Source organism: Antennarius striatus, chromosome 2 (genome assembly GCF_040054535.1).
Source record: "Antennarius striatus isolate MH-2024 chromosome 2, ASM4005453v1, whole genome shotgun sequence".
Classification (NCBI taxonomy): domain Eukaryota; kingdom Metazoa; phylum Chordata; class Actinopteri; order Lophiiformes; family Antennariidae; genus Antennarius; species Antennarius striatus.
In genome coordinates this window covers 13,038,036-13,044,035 of record NC_090777.1, presented here as the reverse complement: position 1 = coordinate 13,044,035, position 6,000 = coordinate 13,038,036, and the positions used below count along the sequence as shown (strand labels likewise).

At 40.9% G+C, this 6,000-nt stretch overlaps 1 protein-coding gene across 1 annotated transcript in view; it reads left to right on the top strand.

The window, feature by feature from the left end:
* LOC137605655 (guanine nucleotide-binding protein G(I)/G(S)/G(T) subunit beta-1) overlaps positions 1–6,000 on the top strand; it is a 45,736-nt gene continuing 39,736 nt past the window's right edge. The window contains exon 1 of the mRNA XM_068330312.1: positions 1–355. The gene's annotated coding sequence lies outside the window, so the exon portion shown is untranslated. The remainder of the gene's footprint in view (positions 356–6,000) is intronic.

Sequence of the window (6,000 nt, the reverse complement as noted above, 5' to 3'; positions counted from 1 at the left end):
CATCTCTGCTGTTTGATGGCCGGAGGAAGAAGCGACTGAGGTCCTGGAGTGAAGGCAGAAAAAAGAGGGACGACGAAGCTGGGAAAGACAGGAAAAGAATTTTGGTGTCGTTGGAAATTGTGTTGAAAAAGAAGAACGCCTAGGCGGGACTCTGACGCTCTTATCTGGGTGAACAGCACCTCGTCTCTGTGCCGGTGTGTCTCCCCTCGGCGGGTCTGAAACTGGGTTCGGGGAGTGCCGCTCCTCGGTAGCTAAACGAGCTAAATCTGAGCGCCTGGGCGGTGAGAGGAGAGGCAAGATTTTGCTGTTTCCAGTCAATGTGATATAAACAACAGACACCCTCGACTGAAAGCAGGTTAGTGTATGTTTTTGATATTTGAAAATGTACTTGAGGACATGACTTGTGTGTGCAGTGGGCCAGTCTGTCGGGCAGGAAACGTGAAGGAAAGGGGTTAACATGAGCGGAGTGGCTTCACCGTTAGCCGCTGCTACTCCTAGCTAGAAGTCGCTTCCAGTGGAATGGGTGGGGGTCACAGTTCGACAAACTTACATGCACTGCCTTAAAACCAGGTGACAACTGATCCTAATATTAAGCAAGCTTCTTATATTTAATGACATATCTTTAATCTAGTAGCTAATTACCAGTTATAGGACGTAGTTTACAGGGTAACTTTGGTAGGTTAGCCACATCTCTACTACAGCGCCTGGGTACATGAACTCGTCTAAATAAGTTGGTGAGATTATTCTATGTCAGCTTTGCTTTACTTAACATCTTACGGAACAAAATTTAATTTCTTTGGTCTTGAAGTGACGGCGGCTAAGAATTACCAACAAGGTTTTGGGATTTGTATGTTGGTCCATATTTTTCCATTATATAGCATTACCTAAAGCGAAATGTTCGCACTTATGTCATTGTTAGCGCACCGACAAACTCCGATCGAGCTTTAAAGGTGGCTAATATAAAGTCGCAGCTTCTCACTCTTGCTCAATTCGGACGAACATGGAACAGTTTGGATCGACTTCCACTTGTGTTTAAAATGTGTAACTTAGCATCATGCAATTGACAACGGAGTCAAAAATGGCTACTTCACCAGCAGAATCACCGCCACCCCCACTATGTGAGCCAGTCCGTACAAGTTAGCCAGCAGCGGCCACAGCCTGCGTCTACGGCCTGGTGTGGTGGATCTGGGCTCGTAGAACTCGACCATGGCAGCCAGAACAATTTCCCTGAATATAAACGGTATATATTGAGGGGCATATTAACCGTAATGAGGCTGAAAGACATCGCTAAACTGTTTGATTTTGCAGCCATCGGAACAGATTTCACAATATTGTAGCTGGTTGAACCAGCATCGTTTGTACAGGGAATCGAAACCACCATAGATTCAGGTTATACGTTGACAATTCCCACGTTGAGTCTTCTATCCGGCACTCATTTATAGTGCTGATAATAAAACTAATTTGTTAGCTCGACTCTTTGCTAATCCGCAATGTCGATAGAAATCTGCATCTCTTTCTCGGTGGTGGCACAGCTCTAAGATTGCCAAGAAAAAAATACATCGAGCACTGTTGTGGACGCTGTAGTTGTAAAAGCTATTTTGTTTGTCGAGTGTTACACCGGCGGAGATATAGTTCACACATCAAGTGGAAGAAGTCACTACAGTGTTCTTTAAACATTATTGGTTAATTGGATTTTTTTCAATCTGTTTATCTCGATCGCGGCTCGGTTGCATGTTAAGTTGTTAGCAGCTACGGTGACTCTGCTGCACCGGGCCGCCCCGCTTCTCGGCTTCTGAAGCTTGATTCCGACAACGACCTCGATAAATTTAAAAAATAAAGCCAGCACACAAATGTAATGTTCAAACCAGAGTAGAGGCGATTCAATGGTTTATTTATTGGTAAATATTTACAAAGGTGGTTTAGCAGCGAGCCGGGCATGCTGTCGCAGGAAGCCGAGCTGAGCGCCGTCTCCATCGGCTCACCACTGGGACCAAGTTGTTACCCAGCAATCTTATGATATCACATCTAAAATATTAGTTTCCTCTAGTTTCACTACATTTTTCTATGTTTCTTAAAAGAGTTATCTGTGCGAACCGGTTCACAAAGATGAATTCATGTTGCCCGTGTGCCCCCTCCCTTCCTCCGCCTCCTGAATGAATGGGCTCCTGTATTCAGGGCCCAAGCAGCTGCAATGAACAAGATGGCGTTCAAAGCCGTTCTCATTACCGCTTTTTCTCGGACTGAGAGACAGCTGCCGAGCATCCATTCAGTCCAGGATTGGCACACTGTGTTTCTTTGACTTCCCCATCGTAAAATTATTGATAATTTCTTTGTATTAATAACGGATTTAAGGTAATGTAATTCCTTGTCAGATGAATCCAATATGTAGACCTCATATACTGGACATCGTGGTGGGGAAAGGGTTTTGTGCGTCTGATCTGTCAACCTGAATACCAGGGTACATGGCGACAATAATAAGTATTTGTAATGATTTATAAGAAACGTTAAGCCTTAAATGAAACTGATCTGATCTGAAGCATCTGTTACCATTCCTAAGGGAAGTTCTGCATATTTGTCCCAACGCTGTCTGGAGTTGGAAGTTAATCATAACTGAGGAGGCAAAAACATTAATGTGACTGTAAAGAACAGAGAAGGCAGTTATTAATTTTAAACAAATTTAGGTATTGCATCAAAACACTTCATTTGAATGAATGTGACAGTTAACATAATTTGGAAAACATATCTGGTCTGCGTTCATATGCCACTTTGCTTCATTTGACCCCCAGAGTTATGTGTATCCCCCCCCCCCTTTTTTTTTTTGGAGAACATAATTTACATTCAGATTTGAATTTGCTTAACATTACAGTCCCATTTTGTTATCTCCAGTTACATTTCATATTTCAGATATTAAAAACTATAGCTGTAGTTTTTTATTTTGCCAATCAAAGCATGGTAGCACCAGTCCCGAGCTCTGTAACTATCATCTCAGTGATTCCTCTTTCACAACGCTTAAGTGTAAAACTCTTCTGGGGTTTAGGATATTATGTCTTTGTAAATTAAATGTTCTGTGAAATGAAAAATAACCAGTTGTCATCAGACTGGCAAGATCATGTCAAGGCTTTTTTTCCCATTAAAAGACACATAAGCTTAGTGCACATAAGCTTCTGTAACTTGGATGTGACCCTCTTTATAATGATATCCAGAGTGTATTGGACAGTCTCTTTGTTGGCCTTAGACAGGGATGGCATATTTCCCAAAGAGATGATCTTGATGTTAGTGCATTGCTGAAACTGATAGGAAAACTCTGCCTCAAGAGCTTTGTGGCATTTACAGTTTGGCTTTGAAAGATTTATTTTGTATTTTCAACTGATGGGTGTGGGGTTTTTTTTATCTGCAAGTCAGTAATGTGAATGGGATTACATTGTTGGCTTGTTGATTTCACTGTCGGGGATTATTTGTTTTTAGCTAGTGATGATTTTTATTAATCATTTTTAGGGAAGTTTTTTTAATTTTACAGCATTTTCCGCACCATAAGGCACACCGAATTATAAGGTGCAGTCTCAATTATGGGGTCTTTCTGTTACTTTCTGTTACTTTAGCTATACATAAGATGCACCGTATTATTGGGCACATGCTAAAACAAGGTAACGGAAGCAATACAGCGAGTTCAAGAAAGGGTCAGAGCTGATCCCCGATGCAGTCCCACCTCCACCTTGAACTCCTCTGTCACACCTACAGCATACCTCACCACTGTCTTACAGTTCTCATACATGTCCTGCACTGTTCTAACATACTTCTCTGCCACTCCAGACTTCCTCATACAATACCACAGTTCATCTCTGGGCACCCTGTCATACGCTTTCTCCAGATCTACAAAAACACAATGCAGCTCCGTTTAGCCTTCTCTGTACTTCTCTATCAACATCCTTAAAGCAAATACTGCATCTGTAGTACTCTTTTTTTGGCATGAAACCATACTGCTTCTCACAAATTCTCACTTCTGACCTTAGTCTAGCTTCCACTACTCTTTCCCATAACTTCATTGTATGGCTCATCAGCTTTATTCCTCTGTAGTTGCCACAACTCTGCACATCTTCCTTGTTCTTGAAAATGGGCACCAGCACACTTCTCCTCCATTCCTCAGGCATCTTCTCACTATCTAAGATCCTGTTGAACAACCCAGTCAGAAACTCTACTGCCACCTCTCCTAGACACTTCCAAACCTCTACAGGTATATCATCAGGATCGAATAGCTTTCCACTCTTCCATCATCTTCAATACGCCTTTATCTCCTTTACACACAGTCACCTTATTCATATACAGTATCTGGAATAATCTTTTTAAATTTTGTTAACTGTCCACACTTTTGTCCTCCTTGCCTGTAGTCAGATTGAGTAAAGTAACCTCTGAGGTCCAACAGATTTGATAATGCCCCATCCATTTGAAAATGCAACTATTCAGGTGTCTGAATGTTACAAAATAGTGAGGGTAGCATGCTTCTTCCATGATATTATTACTGTTTTTGTAACATCAGATTTTGAAACTGTGGCTAACTGATTATCAGTACTCTTACGTACGTCTGATATTCTGATATGAGCCTGTTTTTATAAAGCAAAAAATTTGTGGAGAAGCTTTGTGAAATAGTAGCTCAATAAATATTTACAAGAATTTTATTTAGTGGCCTGGTCTGTGCCATAGCGTGCGCGCACACACACACACACACACACACACACACACAAACCATGATGTAGTAATATGTGTGATAAATGGTGTAAATAATTTCTTGCTTCTAATTAATCTACAAATCCCACAGTCGATATTTATATTCAGAGTTCTCATACAAAATGTTTTTAGTCACATTCATTAGTCAAAATTGTCCTCATCAATGTGTCCTCATCAGCATCTTGTATTTGTAAGCAAAGAAGCAGTGTTTATGAAGTAGTGCTTGTTGGGGCAAACCTTTACAAGTTAGTCTACTCTGGCTGCCACAGCTTTAGCCCAGAATGTCTTTGGGCTAGCCCTGCATATTTTTGGTCTCCGCAGCTGGTAATTTATTTAAAATAGTCAACCCTAAAGTGGACTGTTAGTGGTATGGGGAAGATGAAATTGTGTGTATTGTATCAGTTTTTGGTCTTGACATCCAAATCACTGCTTGCACAGTAGTGTTGAGTAACTTCAGTTCAGTGGCGTTTATTACAGCAATATTGACACCAACTGATCCGTCCCCCACGCAGCAACAGAAAATGTTAGCAGTAGGAAAAACTAACTGGCAATCCCAAAAATAATGAAACAGAACTTGATTGAAAATATAACAAACAGATTAAAATATTTTAAAATGCACCAGGAAGCAAGAAATTATATGATTTCATCAGCAGGGGGAATTGACTTAATGCCAAGGCCCCTCCCTTAAAATTCAGAGTCAATGCCACATCAATGTGTTCTGGTTTTTCAAAGGGTTGAGAGAGCAATAAATATATTACCTATGCAGGTATCAAAAGCTGGCTATACAATGCTGGCCATGTGCATCTACATTTCTTGCTGTTTATCTCAAATCCTACTACATGGCAGCCAAGGAAAAATATGTCTGGCTGCAGATAGACTCTACCTTCCTTATGGGGGAAGTAACAACTAAGATATTCTCATAGTTCTCATATGAGAAAAACAATATAGTTTTCCATTCGACACATAGTCTTGTAATAGTCTAGCTCTTTCCTGAGAGATGAAGGTGAGTGTTTGCTCTACAAGTATAGCACCAGGCCTACGTTGGTTGCTAAAAAAAAAACTAGCCATTAGTTGTTTGCACTACAAATGGACCTTCTACCATGTACATTTCTTTCTGATGATTTTGCATAACTTATAAACCAGTGGTTAGCAATATCTTGGAGTTAGATTTGCACTGTGTTTTCCTAGTCAATTTTCTGGCTAGCTTGCTTCTGCTGTCTGGAGAATCGGGTCTAGACGTTGAGCAGAGTTCCTCTTTTCTCCCTTCAGTGAATGCTG